A 21,736-nucleotide genomic window follows, 5' to 3' on the forward strand; every position below is an offset into this window, starting at 1 on the left:
ATCATATGCTTGATTTCATTATAGCTCAACCTCTACTTCTTTCATCAAGCATCCTCACTGATCCTCACTGTGGGTCATCCCCAGTAAAATCCCATAGACAGAGAGGTTTGAAGAGCATAGGTAACCATATCCTCGCAAGAAGCCTGAGGTATGATTTTTCAAGGTGTTTTACTTACAGAGATTATAAAACAGACAAACAAACATTTTCTAGCAAGCCATGAGAAAGGATAGGAAGTAAATCAGCACTGAATGAGTGTCATTACTTAGTCTGTGTACCAGACACTATATATGGACTGTTTCAGTTCCTACTTCAATAACTCTGGGAAAACAGAAGTTCACAAAGCTTAAGAACATCTTCCTCATTCAGGCTGAAGCTGCAGTATGACTCCATGGGGTAAGATATTTAAGTCCATTGATATTGGTTCATCCAGAGGGTAAGTTACCTCCTCATAAGCCCCCAGATGTCATAACTGCTGAGCCAGGACATCATTGCCTCCAGAGTATGAACAATTCCCTTTTATATTCACAAATCTTAGTTAAATATTCTGAAAAATATTCAAGACCTTGTGTAAAGGAAAATCTTATAAGTGTTATGTTTTTTGTTAATAATTTCCAATATGTTAATTTTTAATTTTGGAAGATTGTAATTTCTCTAAAAATGAGAATCTTACACATTGTGCCATTCAAAGCACTTAGCATGAGTAATGCAATTAATTTATGAAGTGATTACTGATTATGTTCACAAATCCAAAGGTCTCATTCTTCAAATAACTCCTTATTCCAGATGGTATGTAGAGTGCTGAGCTGTATGGGTTAGTCTTTCTTGTGGTGGTGGGGTTGGGGTGGGGAGGAAGGAAGAAGAAGGAGCTGGAACTCAGTAGTGATGGGTCTCTGGGACCAGAAAGAAGGGACACAAACCCTCACAGTAGGGGCACCAGCTTCTGCAAGCAGACACATGTCACTGAGACAGGATGGCCTCTCCTGCATAAAGCAGGTCCCCCACCCATTTCCATTGCCTTTTGATGCTCTCTTTATATTTCATTTCCCTGCTAAAATGCATCTGGAAAGTTGCTGTCTCTGGGACTGTTTGGCTTTACTTGCTCTGTTTATCTTTTTTCATGACAATGCAGGGTTTAATATTGTTTTTGTGACTATGACTCAACATTGTCAAAAATATTCAGAGGCAGCATAAATGAGATTGGAGTCTCATTTACTCGGAGCAATATCCACTCTTCCAGTGAATATTGAATAGCTCATCTACCTAGAGGCAGGGGCAGCCTGTTCTGTTCCTGGATGTCTTTTCTAGCTTCTATGGTGCACAGTATTGTATAAGCTGCTTAATGCTTGGCCACTCTTCATTGATCTGCCTGTCCTCTGTCCCATATCATCTTGCTCTCCATTGCAGTCCAGTGTTCCTCATACCACAGACTGACCACCTCTACTGCATGGTGCCGGCTTTAGTTTGTCTGGAGTTAAGGGCTAACTTCTTAACTTATACAGAGAGCTTGGTTAAGGAATGGAGGCTTTATTAGCAGCATGTGGTGCTTTTTGTTGGGCAGAGACATTTAGGGATGAAGCCACTGGAAACATATTCTAGAAAGATACAACATGCTTTCTCTCATGAAGTTGCTAGGACTTCACCCTTACCTGAAGCTTGTCCTCTGAGTACATGTGGAGAGGTTATTCTTAGTCTAGAAGAAAAGACTGCCTTCCGTCACAACACGATTGGTGCGGAGACTAAGTGCCTTCTGGGTGAGCTCCATGGATCTGCTATAGTCTTGGTCTCCAGAGTCCCTGCAGACATTTTGATTTGGTGGAGCAAGCTTATGTGCTTATGTAGTGGAGGTTACCTCTGAGGATAAGACTCTAAGATGACAAACCTTCCTATGTCATGCTCCATGCTCACTTCAAAATTATCCCTCAGATGAAATTTGATCTCCTTGTCTACATTTATTTCTAAAAGGGCTCTGTTCTTTCTCCCCAGACATTGAGAGAAAAACCTTGTTCTCCTCTGGCTTGTAAGTTATCCCTGATGTTTTGTTTAATTAGTGTCTGAGGGGTTATCTGATAATTGATGTAGTCTGAGAGTTTGGAGTACTTGCAATTAATGGTAAATCCTAGAAGACCAGAAGACCAGAGGAAATTGACCAATAATGAGGAATGAGAACTCTGTATTTTTAACTTTTTCGGGTAGCTCAAGACTGCTTTAAAACCAGAGTGAAAAATTAATCTGTCTAGCACATAATTCAATCCGAAAGTGGACATTGAACAGCCTTCAGCACCAAACTCAGCTAGTCACCGTCTGTGCATTTTTGAGCAAGTTACCTAATTTCTGTGTGCCTCACTCATGATCAGAAAACTACAGGAAACCCTCATGTCATCATTCAGTCTATTATAAGTGCAAAATGAGTTGATTTTTATAAAGCATAAAGCACTCAGAACAGTGACTGGCACAGAGTAATAGCTTTGGATTTTGTTTTTTTCAGACTACTACACATGGTTTCAACTGCCTGTTCTATTTGTCACATGGAAAGGATGGATAAAAACATCTTTTGGTAGGCAGCCAGTGTGAAGTGGTACAAGTTTTAATTCATGTAAATAAAAGCTGCTGCTGCTGCTGCTGCTAAGTCGCTTCAGTCGTGTCCGACTCTGTGCGACCCCGTAGACAGCAGCCCACCAGGCTACCCCATCCCTGGGATTCTCCAGGCAAGAGCACTGGAGTGGGTTGCCATTTCCTTCTCCAATGTATGAAAGTGAAAAGTGAAAGTGAAGTCGCTCAGTCGTGCCTGACTCTTAGCGACCCCATGAACTGAAGCCTATCAGGCTCCTCCGCCCATGGGATTTTCTAGGCAAGAGTACTGGAGTGGCTTGCCATTGTCTTCTCTGAAATAAAAGTTAGTGTGTACCATAAAACACAATGGATAGTGACATTTGGGGAGAGTTATTTTTACTCTGTATGTTTCAACTTAATTATTTTTGCCTATAGTTCTAGATGTCTTGATTTGGCATGATATCAGTTTATGGCAGTGGTTTCTTTTTATCCTCTGGGGTTTTAGGAAGCGTTTTGTCTAGGATTAGAATGAGGATAGAAAGCTTGCCTGCAAAAAAGATGGTGAATTGTGCCTGGGTGATGAGGTGGGTTTTTGTTGTTCAGCCACTAAGTCATGTTCAACTCTTCGATCCCATGGACTGCAGCATGCCTGGCTCCTCTATCCTCTGCTATCTCCCAGAGTTAGCTCAGCTTCCTGTTCATTGAGTCAGTGATGTCATCTGACCATCTCATCCTCTGTTTCCCTCCTCTCCATCTGACCTCAGTCTTTCCCAGCATCAGGGTCTTTTCCAGTGAATCGGCTCTTTGCATCCAGTGGTCAAAGTATTGGAGCTTCAGCTTCAGCATCAGTCCTGCTGATGAATATTCAGACTGACTTCCCTTACAATTGATTGGTTTGATCTCCTTGCAATCCAAGGGACTCTCAAGAGTCCTCTCCCACACCACAATTCAAAAGCACCAATTCTTTGGCGCTCAGCCTATTTTATGGTTGAACTCTCACATCTGTACATGACTACTGGAAAAACTATAACTTTGACTATGTGGACCTTTGTTGGCAAAGTGATGTCTCTGCATTTTTAATTCACTGTCTAGTTTTGTCATAGCTTTTCTTCCAAGAAGCAAGTGTCTTTTAATTTTATGGCTGCAGTCACTGTCTGCACTGATTTTGGAGTCCAAGAAAAGTAAATCTGTCACTGTTTTTACTTTTTCCCAATCTAGTCCATTCTGAAGGAGATCAGCCCTGGGATTTCTTTGGAAGGAATGATGCTAAAGCTGAAACTCCAGTACTTTGGCCACCTCATGGGAAGAGTTGACTCATTGTAAAAGACTCTGATGCTGGGAGGGATTGGGGGCAGGAGGAGAAGGGGACGACAGAGGATGAGATGGCTGGATGGCATCACTGACTCGATGGACGTGAGTCTCAGTGAACTCCGGGAGTTTGTGATGGACAGGGAGGCCTGGCATGCTGCGATTCATGGGGTCGCAAAGAGTTGGACACGACTGAGCGACTGATCTGATCTGATCTGATTTGCTATGAAGTTATGAGACTGGATAACATGATCTTAGTTTTTGGAATGTTGAGTTTCAAGCCAGCTTTTTCACTTTCCTCTTTCATAGTCATCAAGAGGCTCTTTAGTTCCTCTTCACTTTCTGCCATTAGAGAGATATCATTTGCATATCTGGGGTTGTTGACATTTCCCCCGGCAATGGAAATCATCCCATCTGAACAATAAGACAGTTCCCAAGAGTTCCTACATTTCCCCTGCAATCTTGATTCCAACTTGTAATTCCACCCAAACTGGCATTTCACATGATGTACTCTTCGTATAAGTTAAATAAGCAGGGTGATAATATATAGCCTTGTCGTACTCCTTTCCCAAGTTTGAACCAGTCCATTGTTCCATGCCTGGTTCTAACTGTTGCTTCTTGACCTGCATACAGGTTTCTCAGGAGACAAGTAAGGTGGTCTGGTACTCTCATCTCCTTAACAATTTCCCACAATTTGCTGTGATTCACACAGTCAAAGGCTTCAGTGTAGTTAACGAAGCCAAAGTAGATATTTTTCTGGAACTTCCTTGCTTTTCTCCATGATCCAGTGAATGTTGGCTATATGATCTGCCTCTTCAAAACCCAGATTTTATATCTGGAAGTTCTTGGCTCAAGTACTATGGAAGCCTAGCTTGAGGGATTTTGAGTATAACCTTGCTAGCCTGTGAAGTGAGCATGACTATACAGTGAGAAGGAAATGGCAACCCACTCCAGTGTTCTTGCTTGGAGAATCCCAGGGACAGGGGAGCCTCATGGGCTTCCTGTCTATGGGGTCGCACAGAGTTGGACACGACTGAAGCGACTTAGCAGCAGCATACAGTAGATTGAACGTTCTTTGACACTGATAAGGAGGGGCAATTCCCTGATTTCAATTTATTTCACATGTGCTTTCTTTCATGATGAGCCAGAAGTGGGATGTAGGAATTCTTGGGAATCGTCTTCATGTTCAGATGGGATGATTTCCAAAGGTATAGAGGCTTAAATATATGTGAAGGTGGAAAAAAATAGATGAAATTTAGAGTTTGGTGATAAGGAAATGCTGGTATACATAGAAACTGTCAGGACTGAGACAGAGTCTCTTTATACTAATGATCAACTTCCACACTTCAAATATCTGTTGTGCCACTCTTATTTTTGGCAGTCCTTTTTACTCCAGACTGTAAGGAACCTTGTGAAGGAGTTATATTTTTCACTTTCTTTGATAGAAGACTGTAATGAGATGAATGAGATGCTGGGAAATCTCATAGAAATATTTGTCAGTCCTTTTTTCTCCATTTTTTTGGTGTCCAGTTTAGATTTGATGGCTGGAATTCTAGCAGCCATATTTCTCCTTGAGGCAAACTTGAAGATGAAAGCTGCACACTATGAATGATGGAGCATTCACATAAGCCAGGGTCCCTGATGATCATGGAAGTGCCATGAGCTGTTGACCTCTAGCATCTGTGATATGAGAGAGAGTCTTCCACTTTGTTTTTAGCACCAATTTGGTTTTATGCTTTAGAAAGCTGAACCTAATTATGACAGATGTTTCAAGATTTTCTGAAATTTCTTTCTTAAAATTATTATATTATAGGCTGTAAAAAAGGTATTGATATCAGTATTTCCAACAATCTCCCAAACTTTGGGAGAATATAACCTGAAGCAGTCTGTCTTGATATGGATTAAATAGATTAATAATTGAATTAATAGTGAACAAATGAATGATCAGTTTAATGATCAAATGTGATAAAAATACTTAATGTGGCTATGGTTAGTGGAGAAGAGAGATGCCTCTTCTCCTTGGAATGAACTGGAAGGTTCTCTTGTGGAGGGGGAGGGTATAATACAGATTGCCTATATTTCTGGAATTTCATGTTATTTCAGGCATGGTTAAAATTAAAGGAGAAAAATATTTGTACCTGATAACCACAAGAAACATCTCCAGACCAATATTTATTGAACATGAAATCAGTAAAAATTGGTGGTGAAAAATAGACTTTTGTAATCAAATGAACTGAATTCTCATCCCAGTACCCATGTATTCACTATTGGACTTTGAATGAGTTGCAAAAGTTTTCTGAGGCCCAGTCTATTTATCTGTAAAATAGAAATAGTAATATCTGAGCCCTGGGTTGTTATGAGGAAAACTGAAATAATAGATGCAAATTTCTTAGTATTCATGGTATATAATTTAATAAATAGTAGTTTACACTTGGGCTTCCCTGGTAGCTCAGCTGGTAAAGAATCCGCCTGCCATGCAGGAGACCCCAGTTCAATTCCTGGGTCAGGAAGATCCTCTGGAGAAGGGATAAGCTACCCATTCCAGTATTCTTGGGTTTCCCTGGTGGCTTAGACTGTAAAGAATCTGCCTGCAATTCAGGAGACCTGGGTTTTCGACCTTCAGGGATGTTCATTGGCAAGCACTGACTGAGATGACACATAATCACACTTCTGAGTTATATCTGTCTTAAACCCATAAAGATGTTGGAATTGACCTGTCTCTGAGCAGAACATGCAATCTATGTGATGCAGCCATGGATAATTATTGTACTTCAGTACCTTTGACCTACCCTATTGAATGGCAACTGCTGGGAGCCAGCGTGAGGAACTCCGCCCGTGGCAAAGGTCATGAGGAAGGAGGCTCAGCATACGCAAAGGCGGGATCAAGCCTCAGGAGTCCCCCTGGAAATTCTCGAGCATCTACCCCCAAAACCAGAGTCTGCCTAGTTTACTGCTTTGTGCTCTCACCTACACCTCTGACTTTACGGGGGGCTGTCCCCCACTACCTCTCTCTGAAAAAAGAGTTAACTTACAGCTCCAGTTAATAAAGTTCCTGGGTGTGATAGTGTTTCAACCTACAAACTCCTTTGGAAGTCCTCTAGCCTGCCTGAATAGGTTTTTCTGGCCACATGTGATTGTTCAGAGCCTCCCAACTGTGAAAGGCATGAGATGTTCTAAACTGTCTAATACAGATTCCTTTGAGCAGTTAAAAGATTGATTAGAAATTGTATTGGTGAATGGTTTTTCACTTGTTGGGCCAATGTTTGCTGCTAAGTCTCCATATCCCTTACCTACTGTGTCCCTGGCAGTGTATTGATTGATATAATTGGTGTATAGAAATGTAAGTAGTAGCTTTAATGTCTGTAACTTTGGACCCTTGAGTTAATTCTTTTTCTTGTTATAGCCCACCATACCTTTTCCCTGTAGGAATGCAACTTTATCTAATGCTTTTGGAGGGTGGCGCCTGACTAATCACCTTTAGAGAAAAATAAGTTTTCTGAAGAAAGGGTCTTAAAATGTTAACAGGCCTCTGGGCCAGAAGATTATGCAAATCACCTAAACTTTTGCATATGATAAGTTTGCAGGAAGAAAGCCTGGCTTACTGCATGACTCTACCCCTTCCCCCATTATCCTCTATGCATAACTTAAGGTATAAAAACTACTTTGGAAAATAAAGTGCGGGCCTTGTTCACCGAAGCTTGGTCTCCCCATGTCATTCTTTCTCTCACCTTCTGGCTGAATTATTCAGCCTCTTTTCTCCACTGAATTTCCTCACTGAGCTATCCGTATTTAACCACTCTGTATATACTTAATTAACGTTTAATTAAGCAATTGTTTCCTGATCCTTGCTGACGCCGTCCCCGCTTCGAATTCCCTGGATCCACTGGGGCTGGACCCCCATAGGCAACTTCCATAGTATCCAATAAGACCCATGCTCAGAAATAAATAGAAGATGATAAGATCATTATTTATTAACATCCATGATTTGGTCTCTTTGGCATCTATTCCAACCAATTAAAATGAAAAAAAAAAGAAAGAAAAGCAAGGTTTCCTTTCAGATCATCAAATTTTATTTGTGTCACAATAAAAATTATGTTAAGTATACTAAAGTCATCATATGTTGTACATAAATTAATAACCAATTTCAGACAACTTTATCTCAGTCATGTGGGTATGAATCACGACTCAGCTGGTAAAGAATCTGCCTGCAATGCAGGACACCTGGGTTTGATCCCTGGGTTGGGAAGATTCACTGGAGAAGGAAATGGCAACCCACTCCAGTATTCTTGCATAGAGAATCCCATGGACAGAGGAGCCTGGCAGGCTACAGTCTGTGGGGTCGCAAGAGTCAGACACAACTTAGCGACTAAACCACCACCACCACTATTAATGAAAGAAAAATGAAGGACTGCTTCTGTGGGAAAAATGTTTCAAAATTAAATTTGGTGTATAAGGACTGTATTTTCAGATTAACCAAATAGGAAAAACCAAATGGGAAAAAATAAAGACTTATAATATTTGGGAAAAATAAACAAATAAAATTAAGAAAATTAAAAAAAAACTGAGATTTTTTTTTAAGAGAAAAAAAGAATAGAAAGACTGATAAAGAAGGAACAACAATGATTAAATAGCACCGTTTATGAGAGACAGTGTTACAGACAACATGACAGGTTTTAATTTATATTTTTGAAACACTATACTATTAAAATCATTTCCAGGACATTTGAGAGTATGACCCTGAATTAAAACTTTATGTTTGCTAATGCCTTATGACTACTAGAGGTTTTTCTGGAATAGTTAATTTATAAGTGCTTCCAGATAGTTGCTGTAAATATTCAACTGATACATCAGAGTGCACTGCTAACAGGCTATGCAGAGATAGTTACATGCTTCATGGGAGACCAGGAGAAGAAAAATACAGGTAATTATTTTCAGACCAGCTTTAGGATGCATTACCACTGGACCATACCGTCTGCCATGTTTCTTGCTTAGACTCAAATTAAATAGGATAATTAAATTAAAATAAGGAAAATTGTCCAGATGGGTGAGAAAAATAAGAAACCTTATTTTTATGATTTACTTGCTGTGGCTTTGACAAGATACAAGAGGCAGGACATGAATGAGAGATGCTGTCAGTGGCAAAAGTAGGAGCAGGAAGAGCTCTGAGCAAAATCAGGGGCTATCCAGATCTCCAGACTTGTCTTCCATTCTCTCTGCTTATCACTCTTTTTCTTTCCAGAACATTTTGTCTTTCATTGCCCTGACAACATGAATGTGCTGATGTGTTCTTCAATATAGGTCTCTGCATCCACAGAATTCTCAGCATATACATATTAAAATACATGCTCATTTATATTATATTTATATTGATACTATATAATATAAATCACATAATTATGTACATTGTATAAAACATACCTATATAATTGTCTACCTTTCTATTTTTTAACTTTTTATTTTATATTGGAGTAGAGTTGATTAACAATGTTGTGTTGGTTTCAGGTGTACGACAAAGTGTACACACTTCTATATTTAAAATAGATAACCAACAAGGACCCGCTGTATAGCACAGAAATGAGCTACCAGCAAACCCTTATGATGTAACTTCTTGTAATCTGGTTTTAGTTAAGGCTCTGTTTAGACTACCATTCCAGTTCTGAGTCTGAATGTTGAGGTCCCCGTGTGATGCCACACCTCTGTAGCTTCTTGTTCTTCCTTGTTCTGCTTCGGGGAATATTTCAGATATTTAGGACACAGCACCGGGAAGATTTTCTCAGTACAGATTCATCTTCCAGATAACATTGTTTTCACAATTTCTAGGATCAGGAGCCAAACAGCTTCTGACCTGTACAATCTTTCATTATAAAATTAAATAATTTCTGAGATTCACAAAGGCTTCATGAGAGGTATTACAAAGAAACTGAAAGACGATGTTTGATAGATACTATGGGAGGTACGCTTCAACTTTCACGTGTTCTTTCTCCCAAAATGCTTTTCTGAAAATCCAGAAGCTGACTGCTAGTTTTTCTTCCCCATCTTCCTTTACACAGTTAATCTCCTCCCACATATAGCCCACATATGGCCTTCCCAAATGGCACTAGTGATAAAGAGCCTGCCTGCCAATGCAGGAGATGTAAAGAGACGTGGGTCTGATCCCTGAGTCAGGAAGATCCTCTAGAGGAGAGTTTGGCAACCCACTGCAGTATTCTTGCCTAGAGAATCCCTTGGACAGAGGGGCCTAGTGGGCTACAGTCCATAGGGTTGCAAAGAGTCAGACACTTTGTGACTGAAGTGACTTAGCATGCATGCACACACACATATAGCAGAACAGGTATTTCTTTCACTCATCCCTAATATTTCTGAGTAGATGACTCTATATTGCAAACAAGGGGCTAATTAAAACAAAGGGATGATTTTTTTTTTTTAAAGTATCACTTTTAAAGGAGTATCACTTATAGCAGAGAGCCCAAGAGAGGTTAGGTAGGAAATGTTGAAGGCAGGATTGCCTCATTTCCCACGATGATGAATATGATGAGTCCCATGCCTTCTCCCTCTCATCTAACTAAATTGATCTATCTCTGCCAATTTACTTTTTCTCTGTTTCTCATCTCCATATTAATGTCTATTTCTAGGTTAAAATGTAGACTTGACAACAATGTCACAGGGATGTATTTTTAAAGACACATTTAATAAAAATAGTTTTATTATTTTCAGATTTTTCAGATGAATAATAAATCTAATAGGCTTGTTCATTAGAAATTGACAACTGGGTCATGGAGGTAGATGGGAGACGTTTTCAAAGAGTTAATAAACTAAACCTACAAATCCAACGTGTGATTAACATGTTTAAGTCAAGCAGATGGTAAATAATGCACCATAGCATACTCCCTTGCAACTGTTTAATGAAAAATAGTTGGCTGAAAATGTGCAGACAAGTGCTTACTTTCCCCAGTGTATAAGCAAAAGTATTTTACAGACTGTTGTCCTATTGTAAATAGTGCTGAAATGAACACTGGGGTACATGTGTCTTTTTAAAATATAGTTTTCTCAGGTTATATGCTCAGAAGTGGTAATGCTGAGTCATATGGTAGTTTTATTTTTAGTTTTTTAAGGAATCTCCACGTTGTTCTCTATAGTGGCCATATCAATTGACATTCCCACCAACAGTGCAAAAGGGTTCCCTTTGCTCCACATCCTCTCTGGCATTTATTGTTTGTAAATTAAAAAAAAAATTAATTTATTTTTATTGAAGGATAATTGCTTTACAGAATTTTGCTATTTTCTGTCAAACCTCAACATGAATCAGCTGTAGGTGTACACATATCCCCTCCCATATTCTGCCCATATTTTGGAAATTAATTCTTTGTCAGTTGCTTCATTGGCAAATATTTTTCCTATTCTGAGGATTGTCTTTTCATCATGTTATAGTTTCCTTTGCTGTGCAAAAGCTTTTAAGTTTAATTAGGTCACATTTGTTTATTTTTGCTTTTATTTCCATTACTCTAGGCAGTGTGAAGAGAATCTTGCTGCAATTTAGGTCAAAGTGTATTCTTGTCTATGTTTTCCCCTTAGAGTTTTCTACTTTCTGGCCTTATATTTAAGTCTTTAATCCATTTAAAATTTATTTTTGTGTATGGCATTAAGAAGGGTTCTAATTTCATTCTTTTTTAAAATAAATGGTCTTTATTTAATAAGTGATCTTTCAATTTTTCAAACATACAATTATGATGACTACTCTTTTTTCTCCTGAAAGAAGAAAAGAGTCCTATATGACTTTTTAAAGGAAGTCATAAATGTGACTTTACTTAAAGCTGAATAGAGAAGCTAGATTCCTTCTTGGTTACTTCTTTTAATGCTCTTGGTTTTGTTCTTGAAGGACAATTGCTTTATAGAATTTTGTTGTTTTCTGCCAAACCTCAACATAAATCAGCCATAGGTATACATGTGTGCCCTCCCTCTTGAACTTCCCTCCCACGTCCCTTCCTATCCCACCTATCTAGATTGTTACAGAGCCCCTGTTTGAGTTTCCTGAGACATACAGCAAATTCCTGTTGGCTATTTATTTTACATATGGTAATATAAGCTTCCATGTTACTCTCGCCATACATCTCACCCTCTCCTCCTTTCTCCCTGTGTCCATAAGTCTGTTCTCTATGTCTCCATACTTCTCCATTGCTGCTGCTGCTGCTAAGTCGCTTCAGTCTTGTCCGACTCTGTGTGACCCCATAGACGGCAGCCCACCTGGATCCCCTGTCCCTGGGATTCTCCAGGCAAGAACACTGGAGTGGGTTGCCATTTCCTTCTCCAATACATGAAAGTGAAAAGTGAAAGTGAAGTCGCTCAGTCGTGTCCGACTCTTAGCGACCCCATGGACTGCAGCTTACTAGGCTCCTCCATCCATGGGATTTTCCAGGTAAAAGTACTGGAGTGGGGTGCCATTGCCTTCTCCATTGCTGCCCTGCCAATAAATTCTTCAGTACCATCCTTCTAGATTCCATATATATGCATTAGTATACGATATTTATCTTTCTCTTTCAAACTTACTTCACTCTGTATAACAGATTCTAGGTTCATCCACCTCATTAGAACTGACTCAAATGTGTTCCTTTTTATGGCTGAGTAATATTTCACTGTGTGTATGTACCAAAACTTCTTTATCCATGCATTTGTCAATAGATATCTAAGTTGCTTCCATGTTCTAGCTATTGTCAATAGTGCTGCAATGAACATTGGGGTACATGTGTCTTTTTCAGTTTTGGTTTCCTCAGTGTATATGCCTAGGAGTGTGATTGGTAGGTCATATGGTGGTTTTATTCCTACTTTTAAAAGGAAACTCCATACTTCTTAGTGGCTGTATCAATTTGCATTCCCACCAACAGTACAAGAGGTTTCCGTTTCTTCACATCCTCTCCAGCATTTATTGTTTTAGACTTTTTGATTATGGCCATTCTGACCAGTGTGAGGTGATATCTCATTGTAGTTTTGATTTGCATTTCTCTAATAATGAGTGATGTTGAGCATCTTTTCCTGTATTTGGTAGCCATTAAGTATGTCTTCTTTGGAAAACTGTCTGCTTAGGTCTTTTTTCACTTTTTGACTGGGTTGTTTGTTTTTTTTTGGTATTGAGTTGTATGAGCTACTTGTGTATTTTGGGACTTAACCCTTTGTCAGTTGTTTCATTTGCTATTATTTTATCCCATTCTGAGAGCTGTCTTTTCACCTTGTTTATAGTTTTCTTTGCTGTGCAAAACTTTTAAGTTTAATTAGGTACCACTTGTTTACTTTTGCTTTTATTTCTGTTACTCTAGGAGGTGGGTCATTGAAGACCTTGCTCTGATTTATGTCACTGAGTGTTCTGCCTATATTTTCCTCTAAGAGTTTTATAGTTTCTGGTCTTACATTTAGGTCTTTAATCCATTTTGAGTTTATCTTTGTGTATTGTGTTAGGAAGTGTTCTAATTTCATTCTTTTACACATAGCTGTCCAGTTTTCCAGCAGCACTTATTGAAGAGGCTGTCTCTTCTCCATCATATATTCTTGCCTCCTTTGTTAAAGGTAAAGTGCTCATAGGTGCATAGGTTTATTTTTGGGCTTTCTATCTTGTTCCATTGGTCTATATTTCTGTTTTTGTGCCAGTACCGTACTGCCTTGTTGACTGTAGCTTTGCAGTATAGTCTGAAGTCAGGCAGGTTGATTCCTCCAGCTCAGTTTTTCTTTGTCAAGTTTGTTTTGCTATTTGGGCTCTTTTATGTTTTTGTACAAAATGTGAAATTTTTTGTTCTAGTTCTGTGAAAAATGCCATTGGTAATTTGATAGGGATTGCACTGAATCTATAGATTGCTTTGGGTAGTATAGTAGTTTTCACACTACTGATTCTTCCAATCTAAGAACATGATATATCTCTCCATCTGTTTGTATTGTCTTTGAGTGCTTTTATCAGTATCTTATAGTTTTGTACATACAGGTCTTTTGTCTCTCTACGTGGGTTTATTCCTAGATATTTTAATTTTTTGTTGCAAAGGTGAATGGGATTGTTTCCTTAATTTCTATTTCTGATTTTTCCTTGCTAGTGTATAGGAAAGGAAGGGATTTCTGTGTATTAATTTCATATCCTGTGACTTTACTAAATTTATTTACTAGCTCTAGTAATTTTCTAGTGGCATCTTTAGGGTTTTCTTTAGATGTATAGCATCATGTCTTCTGCAAACAGTGAATGTTTTACTTCTTTTCCAATCTAGACTCCTTTTATTTCCTTATGTTCTCTGACTGCTGTGACTAGGACTTCCAAATCTTATTATTGAATGATAATTATGAGAGTGGACACCTTTGTCTTGAAGTACTTCTTTCCCAATTTTAAATCAGTTTTTTGTTCCATGTCCAGTTCTAACTGTTGCTTCTTGACCTGCATATAGATTTTTCAGGAGACAGGTAAGGTGATCTGGTATTCCCATCTCTTGAAGAATTTTCCAGTTTGTTGTGATCCACAGAGTCAAAGTTTTTAGCATAGTCAATGAAACAGAAGTAGATGTTTTTTTTTTGAATTCTCTTACTTTTACTATGATCCAATGAATGTTGGCAATTTGATCTCTGGTAGATCTTTTCTAAGTCCAGAAAAATGCAATATAACAAAAGAGTGCAGTAGAAATAGGAAATAAAATAAATTTATTTAAAAGTGAAAGCATTAAAAAGTAAGTAAAAAATAAAAAATTAAAGAACAATAAAAATAACAATAGAACAAAACAGAAAAGAACAGAAGAAAATTAAATATAGAAAGAGTAGTAGTAAGAAGACTATTTTCCTGTGGCCTCAGCTGTCAGTGTTCATGCTCCCCACAGTGAGCTCCAGCCAATCTGCCTACTCAGGAAGTCATTCAATATTTCTAGGAAGGTGTTTGGACCTGCTATGAGCACTGTGGGGCCAGTTCAGATTCTAATCTGGCTTTACTCCAGCTTGTACTTTCTTCCAGTGTCCACAGTTGTCCTCTTCTTTAATCACACAGCCACTGTGCTTAGTTTTAGTTTTGGCCCCACCTCTGCTTATATGCTTCTCTCCAGTTCCCTGCCCAGACAGAAGCGGGGCAAAAGCAGTGGTTAATTAGGGCTCACTTGCTCAGTCTGACTTCCCTGGTGGCTCAGATGGTAAAGCGACTGTCTACAATGCGGGAGATCCGGGTTTGAGCCCTGGGTTGGGAAGATCCCCTGGAGAAGGAAATGGCAATCCACTCCAGTACTATTGCCTGGAAAATCCCATGGACAGAGGAGCCTGGTACGCTACGGTCTATGGGGTCGCAAAGAGTTGGACACGACTGAGCGACTTCACTTTGGTTCAACTTCACTTGCTCAGTTTGGCCAGAGTGAGGAATCCAGCAGTTACAATTGGAATGCACCTGTGGTGGTAGAGACCTTGAGGGTGTTGCTACAGCCTGAGGGGGGCCATGCATTCTCCTTGGGGAGTTGGCTCTGGGTCCCTTGGCATTGCCAGGCTGCACAATCTTCTGGGATGGTGTGGGCAGTGACCTGTACTTGCTCACAGCTTAGTGGCATCAATGGTGGCTGTTGTGGCCACATCTGGGGTCAGAGATAGAAGCCACAGCTTGCATTGCCTCTGGAACTCATGATGTTGGTGCTCTGCCATCTGTCATTTATGGAGTTAGAGGGTCTTTGGGAGGCCTGCCCTTCTCCTTGTATACCCCATGACAGGCATCTCTTGCCTCTCTGGCTAGCAGAAGCTTTTCCCTGGATTCCCTTGGCTATGTCATATTAGCCCCCACAGACTGTCTTCATGGCAGTCAACCCCAGTCCTCTCCCTGGGGTCAGACCTCCAAAGCCTAAGCCTCAGTACCCAGTCTCCAGCTGCCTCAGCAGGCATGCAGACAAACATCTCAGGTTGGGGGGTGCTGGTTGGTACCAATCCCTGTGTGGAATTCTCTATACTTTTCCCTCTGCACCCCTGCTGCTTCACTCTTCTCTGAGGCCCTGAAGCTCCGTACTGTCTCCACAAGTGAGGGGGTGTCTAAATGTATGGAAAACTTTCCTCCTTCACAGCTTCTTCCCAGAGGCACAGGTGCCATCATGATTCCTTTCTCTCTTTCTTTCTTTTTCCTTACTTCTTTTGTCCTACTCCATTATGGGGAAATTAACTGACCTTTTTGGAAGTCTGTGGTCTTCTGCCAGTTTTCAGTTGATGTTATGTAGTTGTTTCAAATATTTTTGATGTATTTGTGGGGGTGGAAGGTAATCACCATGTCTTACTCCTCTGTCATCTTGGAGGTCCCCCCCACAACACATCTCTTTTTCTTTATCCATTTATCTGTTGGTGGACACTTAGGTGGCTTTCATATCTTGTCAATTGTAAATAATATTTCTATGAACATAGCATTGGGGTGCATTGTATCTTTTTGGATTAGTGTTTTGATATTTTTTGGATAAATATCCAGGAGTGGAATTTTTAAAAAATTAATTAATTTATTTTAATTGGAGGGTAATTGCTTTACAATTTTGTGATGGTTTTTGTCATATATCAACATGAATTTGCTTCATGTATACACATGTCCCCCCATCCTGAGCCCCCTCCCACCTCCTTCTCCACCCTATCCCTCTGGGCTGTTCCAGAACATCAGCTTTAGATGCCTTGCTTCATGCATCAAACTTGCACTGGTCATCTATTTTACATATGGTAATGTACATGTGTCAATGTTTTTCTTTCAAATCATCCCATCCTTGCCTTTTCCCACTGAGCTCAAAAGTCTGTTCTATACATCTGTGTCTCCTTTGCTGCCGTGCATGTGGGATCATCGGTACCATCTTTCTAAATTCCTATATATGTGTTAATATACAGTATTTGTGTTTCTTTTTCTGACTTACTTCACTCTGTATAATAGGCTCCAGGTTCATCCATCTCATTAGAACTGACTCAAATGCATTACCTTTTATAGCTGAATAATATTCCATTGTATATATGTATCACAACATTCTTATCTATTCATCTGCCAACAGACATCTAGGTGGCTTCCATGTCCTAGCTATTGTAAATAGTACTGCAATGAACATTGGGGTGCATGTGTCTCTTTTAATTCTGTTTTCCTAGGGGTATATGCCCAGCAGTGGGACTGTTAGGTCATATGGCAGTTCTATTACCAGTTTTTTAAGGAATCCCAGGAATTGTTGGGTCATATGGCAGTACCCAGAGAAGGTAATGGCAACCCACTCCAGTAATCTTGCCTGGAAAATCCCATGGACAGAGGAGCCTGGTAGGCTGCAGTCCATGGGGTCACTAAGAGCTGGGCATGACTGAGCAACTTCACTTTCACTTTTCACTTTCCTGCATTGGAGAAGGAAATGGCAACCCACCCCAGTGTTCTTGCCTGGAGAATCCCAGGGACGGCAGAGCCTGGTGGGCTGCTGTCTATGGGGCTGCACAGAGTTGGACATGATGGAAATGATTTAGCAGCAGCAGCAGCAGCAGCAGCAGCATGGCAGTACCAGTTTTAGTTTTTTGAAAAACCTCCATACTGTTTTCCACAGTGACTGTGCAAATTTACTTTTCCACTAATGGTGTACAAGGGGTCACTTTTCTCCACACATTCTCACAGACATTTATCATTTGTGGTATTTTTTTCAAGGCATTCTTTTTAAAGAATTATTTATTTCTTTGACTGAATTGGGTCTTCATTATGTCATGTAGGATCTTCATTGTGTCATGCAGGATCTTTCATTGTGGCATACCGACTATTTAGTTGTGGCATGCGGGCTCTCTAGTTGTAATGCACAGACTCTGGAGCATGAGAGCTCAGTTGTGGTGCATGGGCTTAGTTGCTCCATGGAATGTGGGATTTTAGTTCCCCAACTTAGGAATTAAATGTATGTCCCCTACATTTCAAGGAGGATTCTTAACTACCATATGACCAAAGAAGTCCTTATTTGTGGTCTTTTGATGATAGCCATTCTGACAGGTATTAGGTGATAAGTGATCCTCAATGTCTTGCTGCATACTACAGAAGAGAAAAGGTATTAGATTTAGGCCCAAATATAAAAATTCTCTCCAATTTTCCATAAGCCTTCCTATTTTCAAAGTCCAAGAAAAGACAGAATCCTGTGCAGTGAGCACATATTTTTATTCTACAAAAACAAGAGCTTAAACTTGTAGCCTTAACAGCATAGTTTGAATCTTATTACTAATTATCTCTTACTTCAATGAGTAGCATTGCATTTTATCTGATTTCATGGAAATATTGTGTGTTAAGAAGGTCTGAGAGCTTGTCCTATTTGGTAGTCACTGGCCATTAGTGACCTGACTTTGAGTTCACAACGTGTCTGGAAATTAATTTCTTTATATATAAAGTTAGAATAATTTAAACTGTATGTAGGATTGTATTCTTTAAATTAATGAAGTGTGACCAGCTGGGCTCCAAGAAAATCATATATATTCTGTTTTCTACAACTTCTCAAAGAAATTCTTGTCTTATTGCAAGAGGTAGTGCCAACACCAATTTAAAGAGCTAAATAAAACACTGTTTTGTTGTTGTTGTTGTTCAGTCACTGAGTCATGTTCTACTCTTTGCAACCCCATGGACTGCAGCACACCAGGCTTCCCTGTCCTTGAGCATCTCCTGGAGCTTGCTTAAACTCATGTCCATTGAGTCAGTGATGCCATCCAATTATTTTGTCTTCTATTGTCCCCTTTTCCTCCTGCCTTCAATCTTTCCCAGAATCAGGGTCTTTTATAATTGGTCAGCTCTTTGCATAAGGTGGCCAAAGTATTGGAGTTTCAGCTTTGTTGGGAAGCCCAGTACAAAATAGCCAGTTGGAGGAAGTCCTTGGGAAAATGGCGAAGGACCAGAAATACCCCAGCTTGGTGTGCTCGGGCAGAAAAACATCTCCTGCCTTTGGTTATGCCTGGCGCCAAGATTTAATAATAGATATTAAGGATGTTGCTTGAGAAAACGGGTTATGGGATAAGTACATGGGTCACTTAGAGCGCGTTGTCCTTGAAATATTTTTACTGACTAGGTGTTAACCCCATATGCACTCTGCTGGCTGTATACTCTAAGCTCTTCGTTCCTACTTCTATAAAAAAGGCTTGACTGCAGAAATAAACTTGTCAGTCCTTGCAAGAGACTGTCCGAGTGTCCTTCTTTCAGGTTCGTCGCTTCCAAGTCCCGGAGAGAAAATCCTTAACAAGTGGCGCCACGAACAGGGGCTTGAAAGGAAGGCTGAACAAAGCGACTAGCCCTGCAGAAAGAGGTAAGCAGGATGGGACAACATAGCAGTAAAATTCCTTTCATTTCTATAATGCATCATTTTTTGAAACAAAACGGTGTTAATGTTTCCAGAGATCAGTTGAATGACTGCTATCATATACTATTGGAACAATTCATGGTTCCCAGAAGAGGGGACACTCAATCTAGACATATAGAAAAGGGTTAAAAATAATGTTTTGCAAGCATATCGGCAAGGGTTACATGGTCACTCATACGGGCTATCATAGAACAAATTGAAGGGCATAACGTTAATTTGGAAGTGAAAAACTATTCAATCTTTACATGAATATGAGCATAAGGAACAAGATATGCAAGGTGCTTTGAAATATAAGGATGTTATGCTCAATCAGACACAATCCTTAGAAAAACAACTTAGAGACCTATATACAGGATGTGTCAAAACTGAAGCCGCTTAGAACGGAGGTCATTTCATTCAATGGACAGCCCAAATCTGAGGTTTTTCCTTCTGCTCCACCTGTAACAGCAATTGCTAACTTTGTTCATACTAATCATTTCGCTCCTCCTCAGGAGATGCCTGCTTGCGCTTTCGTTTTCCCAATGCAATTTAATCAACCTGACCAAGACCAAAATACTTGGGCTAATCTAGATTTTGGCATGTTGTCTAGCTTTAAGAAAGCATTCACTCTATATGGACCTAATTCTCCTTACTGTATAGAATTTCTCAGAGGATGGGCTGACCTTTGGATGCCATATGATTTTTTTCAAATAGCAAAGATAATTCAAAATCCTTGACAATTACTTCAATGGCACATTTGGAAAATTCCAGCAGCCTTACAGCACTTCGCTAGTGTTTATGGGACTGTGGGTGTGTTTCGTCCTTCTAATTATACCTTCCTATACAATAGTACTGGCTATATTCAATCGTGTGTTCACCTTCCGTACTTGTTTATTGTAGGGCATTTTGATATTGACTTATCGGCCAAGATTGTCGATTGTACTGCATGTGCATTGTATACCTGCCTTAATCACACCATTTCATATCACAATGCTAGCATTGCACTAGTTAAACAAAGATCTGAGTTATGGCTTCCAGTAAACTTAACTAAGCCTTGGACTGGTTCTGTATTTCTTTCTGTATTGTTGAAAATTGGACTTAGGTGATCTAAGTGAATCATTGGGTGGATTATTGCAGGCATCTTAAGCCTTATCTTTATTGTGACTGTAAGAACTTTGTCCAGTATGGCTTTACATAATTCTATACAAAATCATGATTTTATCACTGCTTGGCACAAAGACTCTCATGATCTTTGGACTCGACAAGCTCAAATAGATCAGCAATTACAAACATGAATTAATGAGTTACAAACTGTGGTTATCCACTTAGGAGATCAAGTGCAGCAACTGACTTTCCATACACGTATACGTTGTCACTGGAATTTTACTTCTTTTTGTCTGACTAACATGCCCTATAATAGCACTGAATATCCTTGGGATAAAGTTAAAGCACATTTGCAGGATCTCACAGATAACTCAAGTTTAGACATCAATTTGTTGAAACAACAAGTTGCTAATTTTCAAGTTAAGGTACCTAAGGAATTGTACAGCACTCAATTTTATGATACTTTAACCAAAACCCTATCATCTCTAGACCCTAGAGCTTGGTTTTCAGGAAGCAATATTTTTATATATGTATTAATCACCCTGCTTTTTCTGTCATTGCTTATAGGATTCAGATGTCTCTACTCAAGACTCTGTACCTCCCACGATGGAGTCCAACTAGCAGCTGCCATGCTTAAATTAAAAACAAAAGGAGGATAGTTGGGAAGCCCAGTACAAAATAGCCGGTTGGAGGAAATCCTTGGGAAAATGGCGAAGGGCCAGAAATACCCCAGCTTGGTGTGCTTGGGCAGAAAAACATCTCCTGCCTTTGGTTATGCCTGGCGCCAAGATTTAATAATAAATATTAAGGATGTTGCTTGAGAAAACGGGTTATGGGATAAGTACATGGGTCACTTAGAGCACACTGTCCTTGAAATATTTTTACTGACTAGGTGTTAACCCCATATGCACTCTGCTGGCTGTATACTCTAAGCTCTTCGTTCCTACTTCTATAAAAAAGGCTTGACTGCAGAAATAAACTTGTCAGTCCTTGCAAGAGACTGTCCGAGTGTCCTTCTTTCAGGTTCATTGCTTCCGAGTCCCGGGGAGAAAATCCCCAACAAGCTTTAGCATCAGTCCTTGCAAAGAATATTCAGGACTGATTTCCTTTAGGATGGACTGATTGGATCTCCTTGCAGTCCAAGGGACTCTCAAGAGTCTTCTCCAACACCAGATTTCAAAAGCATCAACTTTTTAGTGCTCAGCCTTCTTTATGGTTCAGCTATCACATCCATATATGAAGAATGGAAAGCCATAGCTTTGACTATATAGACCTTTGTTGGCCAAGTAATGTCTCTGCTTTTTAATATGATGTCTAAGTTTGTCATAGCTTTACTTCCAAGGATCAAATGCCTTTTAATCTCATAGCTTCAGTCACCATCTGCAGAGATTTTGAAGCCTAAGAAAAAATAAAATAAAACATTGTAATCAAATTATTTTTACTAGTATGTGGAATACTGATATTCCCATCCCATATTTGTGTTTGGTGGGTCTGCAAG

The 21,736-nt window shown here is 39.6% G+C and overlaps 1 long non-coding RNA gene across 1 annotated transcript; it reads left to right on the forward strand.

The window, feature by feature from the left end:
* The first annotated feature begins 322 nt into the window (after window positions 1–322).
* Window positions 323–21,267, forward strand: LOC523292 (uncharacterized). The gene is made up of 3 exons (XR_235242.4): window positions 323–394; window positions 18,999–19,101; window positions 20,806–21,267. It is a non-coding gene; the product is annotated as an uncharacterized lncRNA (long non-coding RNA).
* The last annotated feature ends 469 nt before the right edge of the window (window positions 21,268–21,736 follow it).

The sequence above is a fragment of the Bos taurus genome, chromosome 7 (genome assembly GCF_002263795.3).
Source record: "Bos taurus isolate L1 Dominette 01449 registration number 42190680 breed Hereford chromosome 7, ARS-UCD2.0, whole genome shotgun sequence".
In the NCBI taxonomy this organism is placed as follows: Eukaryota; Metazoa; Chordata; class Mammalia; order Artiodactyla; family Bovidae; genus Bos; species Bos taurus.